The sequence below is a fragment of the Meriones unguiculatus genome, chromosome 17, assembly GCF_030254825.1.
Source record: "Meriones unguiculatus strain TT.TT164.6M chromosome 17, Bangor_MerUng_6.1, whole genome shotgun sequence".
NCBI classification, from domain to species: Eukaryota; Metazoa; Chordata; class Mammalia; order Rodentia; family Muridae; genus Meriones; species Meriones unguiculatus.
The window spans coordinates 79,409,690-79,427,535 of record NC_083364.1 but is presented as its reverse complement, the minus strand read 5'-3'; the positions used below and the strand labels follow the sequence as shown (position 1 = coordinate 79,427,535).

Sequence of the window (17,846 nt, the reverse complement as noted above, 5' to 3'; positions counted from 1 at the left end):
ATCTGGAGAAATCATTGGAGTTCAAAGGTGACCAGAAAAGCTCTTTAAATAAATTCAGCCAACAGGGAGGATTTGCTGAAGGATCTACAAATTCTACATTCACTTCCACAAAGTGTTTGTGGCATGAAATTAATGCTTATAAAGGGTATTGCCATCTTTGTCAATATAGACCTTAAGAGTCTCTAATTGGATTAAGCACTTAAATGTTCATTTCTTTCAAACAACTTGCTTAGCTTTTCTTATAACCTTTTTCTTTCTGGGACTTACTGCTATTTGAAGAGTTATATTAAAATACCAAGTTCCATGCAGAAACATCACCCATAAAACCTGCAACAAAACCAGACACAAATACCAGAAACTGTCCTTCTCATACCTCCAGGCTAATTGTGTTTTATTCTCTGTGTAGGCAAAATGAATGAGAAATTCTCTTTGAAACAAAATAGGGCTGGAAAACCTCCACCAAACTAGGCAGGTAAATCCTTTCAGGAGCCAGAGGCCAGGAAGAAAAAAATGTGGATTATGAGTGTTCCACATGGGATCTTGGAAGCGGTTCTGGCAAAAAGACAGAAATTCAAAAGCAAGAGCTATTGCTGCTTTACCTCATGAGCGTACAACCGCACACAGGACAAAGGCTAGCACTTGCTCCCTAAAACAGAATCCAAGCGCTCATTCCTTGGAAGTAAGACATGACACACAAAATATATATTCGTGGTATTAAAATTATGACCAGTAGATCAATTTAATGAGTACTCTTTTTCACAGCAATGCAATCATCATCATTGGTTCTTATGTGCAAGTGACTGTGTGCATGTAACATAAAGGCACAGTTCAGGATAGTTAAAAGGCATTATTTAATAAATAATGATGTTCTCAACTTGGTGAGGGTAATCTTTGAGAGTTTTAGGACACTGGAAAACTGTACCCTGTCCAAAGCAGGAGATTTGCATTCCTGTCTATCACTGGACACAGCAGATATAAGGAAGGCACATAAACTCATTGCTCCCTCACTGCCCCCTCCCCCACATAGCTCAGTTCCTTAAACTGTGGGTCATTACTCACGTGACATCCTGGAACTGAGTGCAGGGGTTACAAAGATTTGACCACAGTAATAGGTTTTTGAATGCTCAGCTATGAAAAACTGGTTCAAGATTCTGTGAGATTCTGAGGTGGCCATTGCAGCGCACCCTGTGCTACACTGGGTGACCTCATTGTGCCTCTGGGCTCTGAACTTGGAACTTGTTCTAACTTAGAACTTTGCTCTGCGCCTGCTGTCATCCCTGGCAACATCCGGGCAAGCTGCTAGAAGCACTTCGGATCATATGTGAGGGTACAGTATACTATCAATTGTGTTTCTTTCTGTACATGCTAAGTTTTCTGCTCTTACAGAAACATAATTATTACAGAATACAAAGATTTTTTTGTTTGCTAATGTCATTATTCAGCATGTAATTATCACATAGTATTCTTTCTACGGTATTATGATAGAATGTTTGATTTTGATGACCAATGTTTGAATTTCTGACTTGAATTTGTAAAACATTCTCAAATGAATTTTGGCCTGTGATGAAGTTGGAAATTCTAACAATTTCTACAATACCCTGATCATATGTCTGCCACTTTGTACTGGGTTATGTGAAGTGGTGTTTTTAAAACTAATGATTACAAAATAAAAATATCAACTCTGAAGAACACTGAGGTTGCTCTGTGTTCTGAACTACAAAAATTCAGTCAAGATTTAATTATTTACATAAATAGGTTCTACTCCAAGATCTATGACTTGACCAGCACTGAGTAACTGTCTAATTTCCTACTACTAGGGTTGGCTTCTCTCTGACTGAGCAGGTCCTCAGTAAATCAGCATAACCCCTTAACTGCATTTAAGGGGTTTGTCCGTCCACTCATAGACAAACATAGTCCTCACCCCTCATCAAAAAATTTTTCTTTGTAACAGATTGATACTGTACCCTCACATATGATCCAAATGTAACCACACACAGACACACACACACACACACACACACACACACAGACACACACACAAAATCAATAGTAGTTTGAAATCTTCAAATGGCACACAGCTCTCATGAAGAGTTACATCAGGCTCTTGCTAGAGTTTTCCATTATTCCTCAATGTAAAATGAAATATAGTTTATACATGTTCACAAGAAACCAGATACAAAAATTACTAAAGTGAAGGAAGAAATGGTCACTGTTCCCAAGTGATTAGCATGTGGTGGAAGAGGAGGTTCACAGCACCATGGAAATATGGAACTGGAACGTACTCAGTGGGATGCAAAGCTCCTGGAGAACGCAGCGAACACTTAATGAGTGCTTCGGGGATGGGGGAAGAAATGGCAGGGGCTCCCCTTGAACTGGGCCTTAAAGCTGAGGTCTGTAGAAAAGGAAAAGCAAAGGGAAGGTCATAAAACTTCTGTTGTGTGTTGAGCACAGGGAAAGGTTCAAAAACAGATGATTCATAAATTTGGGGAAAGGGAAAAGGTTAGAGTGTCAAAAATATTAGTTTTTTTTATGAAATATAATGCAGTGAAGGGTACCTTTATTGAGCCCATGCCAAAGTGTGCCCCTGAGAAATTACGCCATGCAACAGATCTGGCATAAAAGGGGTTTACTGAGGGAGGGACAGGAGTGAGGACCTGGGGAAGGGATAGAGGCAGACAAGTGGACATGTAAGACAGACGGACAGACTGGGAAACAGAGCCTCGAGGGCAGATAGGGGATGTGCACAAAGAACACAGAGAAGTGACTCCTAGGACACAGAGAAAGGACTGGGGTGACAAGAGTGGAACCTTTTATACAGAGCACATCTCCTGACGGTGGCTGAAGGAGATGGCTTCAGGTAAGGACATAAACCATTGCTAGGTCCCTGAAAGGAGTCTAATTGAAATGACTGTACGCAATTTATTCCAAAGACAAAGCATCAGCGGGGTGGAGAGCAGGGGCTTTGTGATGCAAGGTGTGGAAGCCCGGGTTTATGGCACAGGAAACAAACTGGGGGAATAGCAGTGCCTGCTGTTAATCGCAGCACTTGGGAGACAGGTTCAGGTGGATCTCTGTGAGTCTGGCCTGGTAACATAGTGAGTTCCAGGACAGCCAGAGCTACACATTGAAAGTCTGTCATGAAAAACAAAGAAATACAGGAAACATAAGTAGAAGCGGTTTTGAGTGGTACTTCAAACTATTGTGATGACAAACAGCAATGATGGCGTATTTACTTTTTATATGCATATGATTCCTGTCCAGCTCAGTACTCATATACTTTACCCATTTTATCATCAGTATGATCTCAGTAGCTAACCTTCTTATAGTTATTATCAATTACTGCCAAGGAATCTTAGCTTCAGAGAAGTTGTGGCATGTTTGCAGTGTGATCACTTTGACCGTGACCTATTTGGTTTCAACTTTCATCACTTTCTTGGGTGTTTGTTAGCCTGCCACTGAAAAGCAAAGCAGTCTCTGAAAACATTATGCTACACATGGCTCTCACAAGTCACTCTTTTTTTGTGTTTGTTTTTCATATAAGTAAATAAATCTTTTTTGTTTTTTTGTTTTATTTATTTATCTATTTATTTATTTTCTTTTTCTTTTTTTAATTCTTTATTAATTACACTTTATTCACTTTGTATCCCCCCTGTGGTTTCCTCCCTCCTCCCTTCCCAATCCCTCCCTACCTCCACCCTCTGCATGCATGCCCCTCCCCAGGTCCCCTGATAGGAAGGAAAAGAAGACCTCACAAGTCACTCTTAACAACCTATATCATGTCATGGGAAAATCCTTCACAGAACCTCAAGGCACCCAGTAGAATTCACAAGTTTCTTTGTACATGAAGCATTTTGAAAGTAACAGCAAACTGAAACAGAAGTGTGTTTGTCCTCATCCCCAATCATGTTCTTTTTTCACATGCCACTATAGTATAAGTGGCTGTTAAAAAAAATAAAAAAATAAAAATAAAACCAAAAAAAAACCCAAAAAACAAAAAACCCAACAACTTAGAATTGTAGCATAATTTCCTTAACCATTTAAAAAATGTTGAGAAACTCAAGTGATTCTAAATTGTGGATGCTGTTAAACCCAGTGCCTGTCTCTAATGTGCCTTATTCCTTCATTTAAATTTTCGTCTTTAATTCTCACAATATTTTACCCCTAGCAAAGAGCAACAAGTAACCAATGGTTGCTGGGAGCAGGAGAATTCATCCTCAGGGATGTAGCCCATGATAGGCCAGTTAATCCCAAGAGTCCTAAATACATACATGCAACATTAAATTATCTCCAAAAATTGTATTAATCTCTCTCTCTCTCTCTCTCTCTCTCTCTCTCTCTCTCTCTCTGTGTGTGTGTGTGTGTGTAACAATTATAACTAAACAGTTAAAGCTCATGAATTCAAAAAGGGTTAAGGGGAACATAGGAGGAATTGTTAGGAAGGAGGGAGGGAAATGATACAAATTCAATACTCATAAAGGTTCTCAAAAATATAAATATAAATAAATATTCTTTGTATAAAAGTTCAGAAGAAAGTTGAAGCATTTTGACTTAGCTCAATAATTGGTGAGGCATTTTCTATTTATTTTTATTTTACAATATACCAGATACATATCTATTACTTCATTGAAACTTCTGCTTGTTCCATCCATCCATCCATCCATCCATCCATCCATCCATCCATCCATCCATTTTTCTCCAGATTTAGTACTCATTTTGTGGCTGCTCTATTTCTGATTAGACTACATGATATGACAGACTATTGAGTTAACAATTAGACTTTACTTACTTGACTCATGAGATCAAACATTGGCTAAAGTTCAAAATTTTATCAAGAAAGTATTCCATTTTGTCCCATGTAATCATTTCAAGCTGCACAATAATGTAGATGGCTTAGCCATATATTATTATAACTGTTCTAGAATAATAAGGTCAATGGGTGAAACAGCAAGTCTGTACAAATATGCCTATTAGTGTTTTGTAAAAATAAAATCTATTGACTTAGGATCTTCTATTGGCATTTTTTTACATGTATATTTCTAACAGATTTTTTAAGTTCTTGAAACAAATACCTTAAATGCAGAAAAAGTATTTTTCAGAGATCTAAATTAAACTTGAAAGAACAGAACACTTCTAATTTGAGAAGCAACTCAAATAAAACATTGAAATTAGAAACTCTGATTTCTAACTTTGTCTCTGTTATGTTCATTGAGTAAATACTGAAAGAATGCTTACTCCTTCCTTGGATTCCTCTTCTCAAAGTTTTAAGTTACCACATTGGAATAGGATGTCAGTTTTGAACTCTAAGCCTGTTGAAAACAAAAGGAGCAACAGAATTTTAAAGTAACATTTTCTTGTTACAAACTGGCCCTTAAAGCAAATTTTGTTGAATGGGAAAAAATTCAAATTAACTTAAGTTGCTTTTTTAAAATGTTGCTTTGTGTATTTCAAATTCAGGGAGATGGGGAATTATTGATATTTGATGGTGTAAAAAGATTCAAAATTAAAGGATACAATCTGAATTTAACACATATTAATCCTACCTGGAAGAAGAAATTAAGAGACAGCTAGGTGTATTCTCAGGATCTGAAGACAGCTCTATGTTGAACTAAATAATCAGTAAGTACATTTTCACATTGTAACAATGCCCTATCAAGCATGTCTCTTCAAAAATAGCCATGACTTTTAAAAGGACCAATGAAAATATGAACTATGATTTAGATGCATATTGAAAGAAGTCCTTACAATCACTGTTAAAATAACTTCCATATAAAAATATCCTAAATAGCTTGGGAAGAATGAGATAAATGACATCAGGTAAATCAAATATTTATGGGACCTCTTACTGTTTTCTCCCATTTACCATGTTTTTCTTTTCTTCATGACTATTAGTTGTGTGGAGTTTCTTTTAAAGATGAATGAACTCTTCAGATACATTATGAACTAATCCCCACCAGTTTAAGAACCTCAGTAGTGATTTATCCAGACCTCAGCTGACCAGCTTATACAACCACGAAGTAAAAGGGCACCCTGTACATCTTTGGTATTAAAAAAAATATATCTTTTTTTTCTCCTTGATATATCATTAAAAAATATCTGATTAACAGTATGAAGAAATGAGAAAGTATTTATCTATTCAGAGTAAAAATTCATTTCCTTTTAGGGGAAAATATGAAGAAAATTTGGGCAGTTTTTTAAAAAAATCAATATCCCATCAAGACTCTACAGTAAACCTCTGATAAGTATTGAGATTGAAATTGATATGTAGAAATAAATGTAGAAATAAACATGTTTTCCTGATGCTTATTTCTTCTAAAGGACAAACCCATGTTAAATTGAATAAATTAGAAATATGCATTCTAACAAAGGACAACAGGCACTGAAAAGGAGCTTGTTCAACTTAATTAATAATTAGTTAATTAATTTAAAGTGTTCTGTTGTTCATTTCTTCTTTAAAATGAAAATACTTTCCATACAATGCTCTCTGGAAGACATTATAAAAGTAGAATAGCCAAACACACAGGTTATATTTGACATCTATGACAAACTGTGTTGTATACTATTTTTATAAATATGCAGATGAGAAGGAAAAGGCACAGTATAGTCTGTTTTTGAGTACTTGAAATGGACCATAACAATAATGATGATAAAATAATGATAATAATAATACCTCAAAGAGTAGCACGGGAGGATATAATACCTTATTGTAATACCTACTTTCCGGTCTTGCCAAAATATAGTCTCCTCTGCTTCGAATTCCCTGAACACTCAGTCTCACTATCATTAGTCCATGGAGCCACTGTATTGAGAAATTGGTGCTCATGCTCTGTGCTACATCCTCAGCCATGTTTATCCTTTCCTCTGTCTGCATCCAGGATGCTTTACCTGCCATTCCCATCATTCCTTTTGACTTTTCTATGCTTTGAGGTGTTTTTGTTGTGGCTTGTTTTTATTGAACTCTGCTTAGTTCGGCTGAACTCAAACTTTCAATCTTACTGCCCCAGACACTCAGATAATAGGACTGTATGTGTTGTCTCCTATATCTGGCCCCACTGGCTTTTAATAAAAATGAGACTTCATGGCTTTAACCTCTCTGACGTTTCTTAGAAAGACAATCTCACAGCAAGCTGTCTGTTCTCCTGGCCCTTACAGGTCTTTTCTGTCTCCACTTCTTCAGTGATTCCCAAGCTTTAGGGATAGAAAGTATGTTACAGATGTATCAGTTGGAAATGAGAAACACATGCTCTCTTTTTCTCTGCATTTTGCTTGGTTGTGGTTTTTGTAATGGTGCCATCTGCTGCAAAGAGAAGCTTCAAGTTTAGACAAAGAACTCTGATCAGTTGGAGAGTTCTGAGAGCAGGAGAGATGATGCTCTTTCCCTGGGAAGAGCATCCAGCTGGTTATCCAATAGCAAGTGATTAGCCCTAAGTTCATATACATACAGGTAACATACATATCGATATAAACTTCAAGAAAAATAAGCCATGAATTTGAGATTAAGCAAGGGTATATATGGGAAGGATTAGAGGAAAGAATGGGAAGAGGAGAAATAATGTAATTATAATTACAAAAATTATTAAAAATGTAAATGGTTTATTCTCCAGACTTGGTAAATTTTCACAGTCTCTTTTTCCTTTAGCAACTACTTCAGAAAAATGTTTATTAATTTTACCTACTTGTCTTCAAGTGGAATTTATATGTAGACGTTTACCTGGAGTTTAGTTACGACATGATCCTATTTGTTATAGCCACTACAATATATTTCACTTTGTTTTCACATAATGAAATGAACACATTTTCTCTTTATGATGGAACATTTCACTGTGCATTTTCTAGTTAAAAAGAAGTCCTTCCCAAGAGGAACAAAAAGAAAATTCTAGGAAAGTAGAACTTAAATAAGAGAAAAGTTGCATGGTAATTAAGTATTTCAACGTAGGAGCAAGTTAGAGCTTCCGGTCAAAATAACCATTGTTCTGATTGGAATATAGAATGATTTTATGTGAGATTGTGACCAGAAAAAAATGGCTTGGGTGGTTCTAGGATAAGAGTATTGAGCAGCAGACTATGGACTGTCATCCTTGATTGAAATCAGGAATAACTTTTTAAAAGATAAACTATTAGGATAAGACTATTTTTAAAAGTTTTATAGAAGAATGGAACAAATTAAAGAATATTTTAAGTGAGATGTAAGTCTTTGAAATGAAAACACGATGAGTCTAATAATCTAAGGCTCTTCCTTCCCCTTCCTACTGAAAGCAGTAAATAGGGAAGAACAGGTTGCAATTATAAAGAAGGTAATACAAGCGTCAAGAGGAAGACTAAGCTTGCTACATGGAAAAGGAATCACTCAGGCTGTGTCAGTACCACCTGCACATAACACAGTTGTAAGAAACACTGTTTGGTGAAAACTCACTTCTCTACTTACCTGCCAAGTACATACTACTACTTCCAGGCACGAGGCTGACTGTCTACAGCTAAAGGGCACCTGAGAGAGCATGAGATAATGATTGCAATACATAGTGTATGAATTGAACAGAGTGAAAACCTGATATTATATAAACCATTGTTTTCGTGGTCTACCGTATTTACCAGGGACAACGAACAGAAAAAAAGTCATGAATAGGATCATTTATAAAGTGGGAGGAAACTGCCCTCCAACAAAAGTTTAGCGTCCTGATATTTTAGGTCTGAAAAAGTTGATGTGATGTGAATTTTGCTGCTGTAAAAATCTGCAATATTCCTGTGAGGAAGCAGAGATTTTAAGCCAAACCAAAGATAAATACTTCAAGTTTTTTTTTTCATTTGAGCTATATAAACATATATTATACAAATAATAGGGCCATTATGGTTATTTGTACATTATTATTTTGGAATATTACATATTGCAATTATAGGATGGAATATGATAATGCATAGCTATTCCAAGTAAAAAGTCTATATTTTAGTTGAATAAGTAGTCCTAATTAAAAGTGATATACATTATCTCAGAAAACTATAAAAATTGTACATAAAATAATTCAATAATAATTCTTTTTCAGAAAAAGGAATAGAACAGATAACACAGATAATTTGAGAACCCATAATTTCTCTGCAAATAGATAATGCATGTCAGAAATGCCTATTCAAATTTCCAGAATAAAATGAAAGTTTCCCACATTCATGACTCAGAAGACACTGAATAGAAAAAAAATTAAATATGGATGTAATAATAAAGTAAGTAGTATATGTTCAAATACAAGAAGTTTATTGTGCTAATCGCATATAGCACCCATGATCCCTTATAGTTATATGAGAACAATTAATTTCATCACAGGAACTTCTTGTTCCTTTCTCCCTTTGATATTCATTCACATTTAGGTAAGTATATGAGACAGATTCAGAGGTGGAAATGCACCTGCAGTCTGATCTTTACCCCACATCCAACAGAAGAAAAATATATTCAGGCAACTGTTGTTAAGAAGACACAGCCTTAGGATGAACAAACACAGTCTAGAAAAGTTTACACTACAGACTGTTCAGCACTAAGTCAGGAGGTTGAGTTGGCACCAGACATACCCTTTTAGGACATTACATAAGATCATCATGTCATGTTTATAAAGTTACTCACCTTGTATCAATGCATTTTACATTTTTTAAAATATATATATATATATTTATTTTTATTTCATATTTGAGTGATTTTTCTGAATTTGTGTCTGTTTACCACCTGCTTGTATGGTGGCCGAGGAGATCAGAAGAGGGTATCAGATACCTTGGAACCAGAGTTACCGACGTTTCTTGGCTGCCAAGGGGGTGCTGGGTATCAAATACTAATCCTCTAGAAAATAGCCTGTGTGCTTCACCACCGAGCCATCTCTCCAGCACTAGCAGCTTATTCTTCAAAACCATTTCTAAACTCCTTTAATGACCTTTCTTCCAATAAAATAATGGATCCATGTACTTAATCCAATTTGATATTATAAGTCTGGGGCTGACAACATACAGTCAACATGGTAGGGAACTGAAAATGGATAGTGTTTGTGCGTGCATGTGTGTGCAAATTTGACTTCAAAGATTGCCATGCGTACAAAGAAAAAGTGCATGTTAAAATAAGCCAATTTTAAATATACAGTAGAAAGCATGAAGTACTTCTTTTATTCATTGAGGTTTTAAAAAGAAGAAAATTTAACCTAAGTTGAACATGAAGGCAGGAGATACATGCACATACATAAGATTTTAAGTATTTTCATGTTGCTGAAATGGAAACTGTAGTGTGCTATGTTGAAAATGGCTCATTTTCAGAAGCTCTTGACACTGATGCATGTTACCAGTGCCTTTCACCAGAGAGCATGAGAGCCTCTGCCTACAGTTTCTAGGCAATCAAGAGTTCCTGGAAAATATGGGTGCATTTAATTAATTATAACAAATCAAGTAGAACACACAGGAATAAATTTGTTGTAGGGCAGAGAGAATGAAATTTGCTAGGTTTATGAACTTTTAGTGGAATGTTTTGAAATGTCTTTTGTAATAACATCTTAAATGCTAATGCAAGCTTTTGTAGAAGTGGTCAGCTAGAAAGGGAAGGAACTGAGCAGGAAACATCAAATTTAAATGATTTGGATTCTCTCCAATGGCTTTCCCTGGGAAAAGAAAATAGTCAACCTGCTTATTTTGGCAACTAATGAAAGAGTGCCGTGAAGTTAAAAGTTAATTGTTACATGGCACAAAACCTTAGTCTCTAAAATGGAGACCCTCCCTACATCTGTGTTTCTCCACTGACCAACAGAAACAGGTAAATTCTCACTGGAAGTTTTCTACTTAAATTAATTATGTCTTCTGTAAGTGACCAGAAATGGTCAGCCATTTATCTCATTTATCCTAAAATTCACAAATGGCAAGTTCGGAATATATACAAACAACAACCGAAGGAACCCAGAATATATATCTTTAGTATTCGAAAAACACTGTCCAGATAATACCAGAGGTACAATACAGGGCAGAATACCTTGAAGAAAGGTAACAATTTTAGGGAAAATATGGTTTCTAGCTTTTGGTCACATAAAACTAGTCAGTCTCTATAACAAGATCTCATATAAACTGGAATGGAACACTTGACTAAACTAGAATTAGCATAAAATTCACCTGCAACTACAATGGTAACAAATAGTGAGAAAGCATTTGTAGTGTTTTGGTTTAAGCTATTCTTAAAGAGTAGCTTAAATAGTAAGACTGGAAAATTTCCAGGATTGTTTTGTGACATTGGGTAATCCCAATACCTCCTATATGTATAATATTGAATAAAAAAAAATTATTAAAAGCAAGATGATGACTGAACTTACATTGAACGCAGTGATAGCTCAATATTAAATGAGGTTCTCTCTAGAATTATGTCAAGTTGAAATATGGGGATTTTAGTGAAGTGTTAATATACAGTGACATGCTTTAAAATGTGGTTTATAACAAATTCATGAAAAAAATCTTGTTAATTGATTTCACCATGATTACTATGCTTACTTATAGTTACCTGAGACTCATTTTAATTTACAACCTGTTAAAACTTAAACTAAAATATATTTTATGCAGAGAGCATCAGTGGCAAAAGAGAGGAGGTACTGGGCTATCCTGTGGCTCTCAGCACCTTGAGACGCTCCCTTAACATGTTAGAAACTCCAACTCAGATAAAATCAGATAATGGGCTTCTGTGCAGAACAACACACAACATATCATCTCAGTTGTATATTAAATTTGTACTTTGATAGAGGAAAGATGCATGAGTCAATACATTGTTTAAAATAGTAAAAGAATTTAAAGATGAGCTACTCTAAGGCAGATTTGATGTTTCTGAAGTAGAGGGGAATATGCTCAGAGAAAGATTAAAGTACACTAGAGAGTATACATGTGTGGGCTGCTCAGAAAAGAGTCCTGTGTAAAGTTAGACCTTTAAGATAGCTTTGAAACATAAGGTTTAAGAGAGTGACCATCAGGGAAAGAATGCCAGTGTGGCTATGGCCTATCATCTCACAAGTGTCTTAGCACTGGCTAGCTTATTACATATACTTATGTGGTGGCTCTTCAGATATCCCTCAAGGAATCACTGAAAAACGTTGTCCTTCTAGTCTACATTTTTTGATAAATGAGATTGCAAGATAGCTTTGGTGATGTCTTAGATGAGATTATAATTAAATACTTCAGTAGCAGAAGCTACTATGTTTGTAAGAGGAGTTTGCAACTTTTCTTTTTAAACTATGAATGAGTTTTCTGGTGAGAATCACAGAGATCAGAGCTGGGAAGAAAAAAAAAAGCTTTAAGTATTTATTGTCAATGGTATTAGGATTCTTAGTTTTCAGTTGGCCAGAAGATTCAACTAGACTTAGGAAGGATGAGTGATTCCTTTTTCTTCTGCAACCCATAATATTGCGAAGATGCTTCAACAGGAAGTAAAGGCAAAGGATTTTAAACCACGTTAGAACAGAAGGGACTCCGGGCTTCTTAGGAGACAGCAGATAGTTCTCTCACACAGTAAGTTAGGGCCCATGCTGAATGGAGCTAGCCTCAATGCACCCACCTCTTCTTGGAATGGATGAGTAACTGATTGACACTAGGGAGCTCTTTACTGGCTCATTCTGAAGTTCTCAAAATAACCAATCTGGTAAAGATTATCTCAGTCTCTATCCAATTCTCGCCATAAGTCCCATACAAGAATACTGGGCAGGGCTTTTCCTTGGAGCCCCACCCATTCCATTAGCTTCTTTTCTTCTTAGTTGGCATTAACAGATCTGCTTACGCTTCCTTTTCTTATTCTCTTGGGCATAAGAAAATCCACTGATTTAGGGTACCTTGGCGGCTGCTGACCTTCCAAAAGCCTTGCTTGCTGAGGACAGTTCATCAAGAGGCAAAAAAACGGCTTTCTCACTCTCAAAAGTCCCAGATCTCTTGAGAAATCCATAGACAGATCTAACAGAAGCAATGTTATAATCTACCAACTCAGTTGCTTCCTACAAATTAAACACAGCAGAAAACCCTTTCTCCGCTTGGTCTCCAGCAGCAGTGGGTCAGAATTCCGGGAGAAATGTGAGCGAGTCTATTCTTAATAATCACAGGGATGAAGGAGGCCCCTTTCTTCTGATTCTATTCACACAGAATCGATTTGTTTGTTCACAAGATAGGTGTGATACCCACCCATACAAAATTCCTCTCACTTCATTCTTATACTGATGAAACATAAGAATTTAATTGGAATGGTATGAGGGAATGGGCACAAGATACTAAAGAATGATTAGAAGTAAAATTAGGTTAGCTAGAAAATCCTAGCTACTATGTTTGTTTTCACTGCCTTTTCCACTGTCTTTGCCAGAACCTTTTATGTACATGACTTTCCCTTTGATAATGGATTTTGACTTTCTTCTGTTTCAAGGAGTTATTAGTATCAAGCTCCATAGCAAACACAGAAGGGCATCTATTTCTTTTGTTTTATTTATTTATTTATTTATTTTACAGTCTTGCCTAAGGTGGATGGATAGACATTGGGCAGATCAACCCCAGAGCCTGCTGGGGAGGTGATCCTGGAATGTGTTGAATCTGCATTCCTCAGATGCTTGAAAGAGGTGACTTCTCCTAATGGCTTCTCCCCATTTTTCTTTGGTTTGATTTTTCTTTACTCTTAACCAAGCTGTTGGCTCCTAGGTGTTTAACCCCTGGCTTTTGGAATTAAGGTTTTAAACAGAGATTCATACTGGCCACCTTTGCTTTAGGATTTTTCAAATCTATTTTGTTAACTGTATTTTTTTTAAATTTTATTTTATGTGTCAGATAAAGACAAACTGCATGAAGTCACTCTTGAGGAATCTTAGAGAACTGATTTCTTAGAAAGGCTGGAAGATGTCTGGGGACTATACAGAGATGGCTGGCTTCTGCTACAGTGCTAACGTTTGCTAGAACAAATTCTGGAGTTTCAGAATGAAAATAATTAAAAACAATATTACATGTGACTTCTAGTGTACTTCTTACATATGATAAAATTTTAAAGCTATGCGGGTGCTAATTACTTTCACTTGAAAAAGCACACAATATCGCCATTAGTATATATAAGTGTGATATCTCTATCAAAAAAATAAAATTGAAGAAAAAAGATACTAAAATTTTAAGTTGTTTTCCATTTTTTTTAAGAGAAAGAAAACAATTTTATATTGTCAATCGACTTAAACTTTGGCACGTTCATGTCTTCTTAATGAAATTTTTATTCCTCTCAGTTGTAATAACTTCATGATTATTAAGAAATGCTAGACACTGGGAAGAGTGATGCATACCTTTAATCCCAGCACTCGGGAAGGCAGAGGCAGGTTGATCTCTGTGTGTTCAAGTCCAGCCTTGTCTACAAAGTGAGTCCATGACAGCCAAGGGTACACAGAGAAACTCTGCCTCAAAAAAACAAACAACAACAACCACAAAAAATAGCAAACAAATAAAACAAAACAAAAACAGAGAAATGCTAAGAGTGTTAGCAGCATACAGGTGTTTCCATTAACCTGCATCTAGGTTGCCCAGCAATCTATGATGTCATCATCTGCCATGGCCAGGTGTCAGGTGCACAGGATATAACCTGCAAATTCTGTTTCTCTCTCACTTTCTGTTTCTCTCCCTCTTTCTCTGTTTTCCCCTTCTCTTCTAAGCTCTCTCTTTCCTGTTATGTTCTCCCACTGTCTCTCTGTCTCTCCCTGTCTCTTTCTGTCTCAGTCCTCAATGCTTACTCAGGCCCTAACTTCCTCCTTTCCCCCTCAAATAAACCTCTTTGTATCAACCGTATTGTCTAGCATGCAAGAACTTTATATAACAGAGATGTGTTGATTTGATGTTTATTTTTAATTTACTTAGAAAAGAATATTTTAACTGCCATTAGTAAATGCTCTAAATGTCCAGTTGTATCTTTTATAAACATTAATAAACTATGACAAGTAAAATAAATCTATTCATTAGTCAAACAATATTTTTCTATAAAAGAATTAATAAAAAACCAAAATGAAACAAAACAACAGATGAACTTGTACCCCAAGCTCAGGCATCCACCTGCATTCTCGAACAGTCTTTATGTTTCTGACTCATTCTGAGCTGTCTTCATGCCATATTGTACTCCTACACTGAATCTTCCACATGCCTGTTCTTGTAAGGTGCCTACAAGAATAGTTCTATTTGAGAATCCTCTTTGGATTCAAAGTTATATAAATGACAACAATGAGTTTTCTAAGCAAGCCATTTAAAGCTTCCTGGATTAGACTTTATATAGATTTCTGTTTGAGATTCAAATTAAATGTATAATGTGAACAATAATGAACACTAATTAGTTTAGAAATAGAATTGTAATATTTAAACTTTCACTAATTTGCACAGGCCTTTTTCTACCTTACTCTGAATTACGGTAGTTGCGCACTAAACAATCAGACAAGAGTGAATATTAGAAGTATATTAAAATTAAATGGAGCAATTTTGTGTGCACAGTCATTTATTCCTTCTTTAGAAATTCCAGAGCAGAGAGTGCATTGTTCTGTCAAAGCCCTTATCACATTGTGTTATAATTACTGTTTATAGTCTATCTCCCTGACTAGGCAGAGCTTCAGGGGATCTTAACGTATTCATCTTTAGATCCTCAGGCCTGACATAATGTCTGACACATGAAGATTCTCTCACGGCAAATCTGTTGAATGAAAAGAGTAAGTGAGGGAATGCATGGGCCTCACATCCTCCCTCTGCCATTCATACTGTTAAGCCTGCTGGAGTTTCAGCTTGTACTTGTCACTTGGGTGAAATAAAAAGTCGTAAAGAGCCTTGTGTGAGAACTGGTGAGTATAAGTTATAAAGAACTTCATAGAATCTCATTGACATTCGGATATCTTCATGTAGCAGTTGCTGATCGCTTAGTGTAAAACACCCCAGACGCCTGGACACCTATTTCTGCCCTTCCAAAGTCAAGTATCTAATAGCAAAAAAGGTTGGGTAGTCAGCCATGTATTCTCGCCATACTGTGTCAAGCATATAGGAGATTCTTGATGTGAGTCAGATGCAATGGAGCGGGAAGGGAAGCTGGCAATGGATATGATGACACGTGTGAGGGGGGTTCAAAGCTCTCCTGCACTCTTCAAGGATTATTCAGAAATACCTTGGAATCTGTAGCCATACGTGTACAAAAAAAAAAATGCTTCCACTCAACTGTTATTCTTTCATTTAGCAAATTTTCTATTTGTGTCTGTTTCCAAAAGTCATCTAACTTGGCTAATCATGTTTGTTATTCTTCTGCTTTTGATAAGGAAAAAAACTATGTCTCTTAAGAGTTCATATTACTAAATTGATTTTAAAAGTCTGACAGTATTTTTCCAGGTTTTGGTTTCATTTACCATTAATTATTGGAACTGTGTGACTTCCAGAGAGTAAAACAAAACAAAATAAAATTTCTCCCCAGGATTATTTCGCTTGAATTAGCAATTAAATAAATATTTGTCATATTATCCTACTGGTGGTTAGTCATCATAAACTACATGACATGTTAGCATTTATAGGCTTAGTGATTTAAATTCCTTAATAATGTAAAGGGTATTTTATGTTGAAAAATAAAAATATTAATCTGTGCTCTGAAAGGAGTCATCTTGGAACACTGAACTCTTTAGGAACAGTGGATAGATACGGTGTGGTTTGACTCTCTTTGATTCTTGGCACAGTCAGCAGCTAGATCTGGGGCTATAGGCAGGTCACTTAACCTCTGTTTTATTTAATAATTGTTTTCTTTATCCTACCCTTTGTACTTTAAACAACTTGGAAACCAAGTTTGGAAGAGCTTTCAGTGGAGATTAACTATAAAATAAACACTTGAGGTTTATGTGAGTATGAGTAAATCTTAGAAGTCAAAATGAAAAAAAAAATAGAAAGTCTTTATAAGCTATCACCTTGCTTTTCAGGACATGAATTCTAGACTAAGAAACAATATTTACACTACAAGCACTATATAAATTCTGTCACTGAATCATTGTTTATTTTACAGCTGCCCTCAGCAATACTGGAAACAGACTGTAGAAGCATCAAAAAAGAAAGAAAGGATTTAAAACTGCTTAATGGATCCCCCACAGCTCTTGTAGTGGGTAAAAATAAGATAGAAACAATGGTGATGGCATTATTTTATGAGCTCTATAAAAAAACACTTAGACCGAAAAATATGCATGAAATGAAAGTTTCATTGAATCCCCCAATGCTCATCATTCAGATGAAAGAGCTCACCTTGCTCAGTTTGGCCCACAGGATACTGGTCCTACCATTCTTGAACAAGTGGGTATCTAGTGGAGATGTGTGTTGCTTTTCTGCGTCTTGAAAAAAACTAACTACATGGGTGATGGACCTTGCCTTGGTCCATACATTTATTAGGCAAGTCATTAGTTTTCCATTTCTAAATTTCCTAATGATAAGAAACAGCCTATTTCCATCAAATTGGTTTTGCTTATGCTCTTTAAGTGCAAAAGACATCCATCTGGGCTTGAAGATAATGATGGCATGAAATGGAAATCTAAGTTTTAGGCTTTAGTCAGGGCAGTATTCCACTAGAAGTAAGTGGCCATTTAAATACTGCCGTATCTAGTTTTGCAAATGTATCCTCACATAGCAAATAATCATTTTTGGTCCAAAAGTTAGTCATAAAATTTTCCATTAGTGGTTGGTAATGGACCATAATATAACTTGTTTTTTGAAAATGCATTTGGAAAATGAAATGCTAGAAATGATGGTTGTATAAAGAATATTAATGCTTGTATGACACAAACTTGTAGGGACAGATTTCACGTTCACTAACAACTGCTAACACAAGGCTTTCTACTTTTCTTGAGCGGAAGGAACTC

At 35.9% G+C, this 17,846-nt stretch overlaps 1 long non-coding RNA gene across 2 annotated transcripts in view; it reads left to right on the top strand.

Moving 5' to 3' along the window:
* LOC132648593 (uncharacterized) overlaps window positions 1-17,846 on the top strand; it is a 63,184-nt gene that overhangs the window by 26,732 nt on the left and 18,606 nt on the right. The window contains exon 1 of one of the 2 annotated variants that reach the window (XR_009587025.1): window positions 1,117-1,327. The exons of the other annotated variant lie outside the window; for it this stretch is intronic. This is a non-coding gene — a long non-coding RNA (uncharacterized LOC132648593). Of the gene's footprint in view, window positions 1-1,116; window positions 1,328-17,846 lie in introns of those variants that run through there. 2 annotated transcript variants of the gene reach the window in all.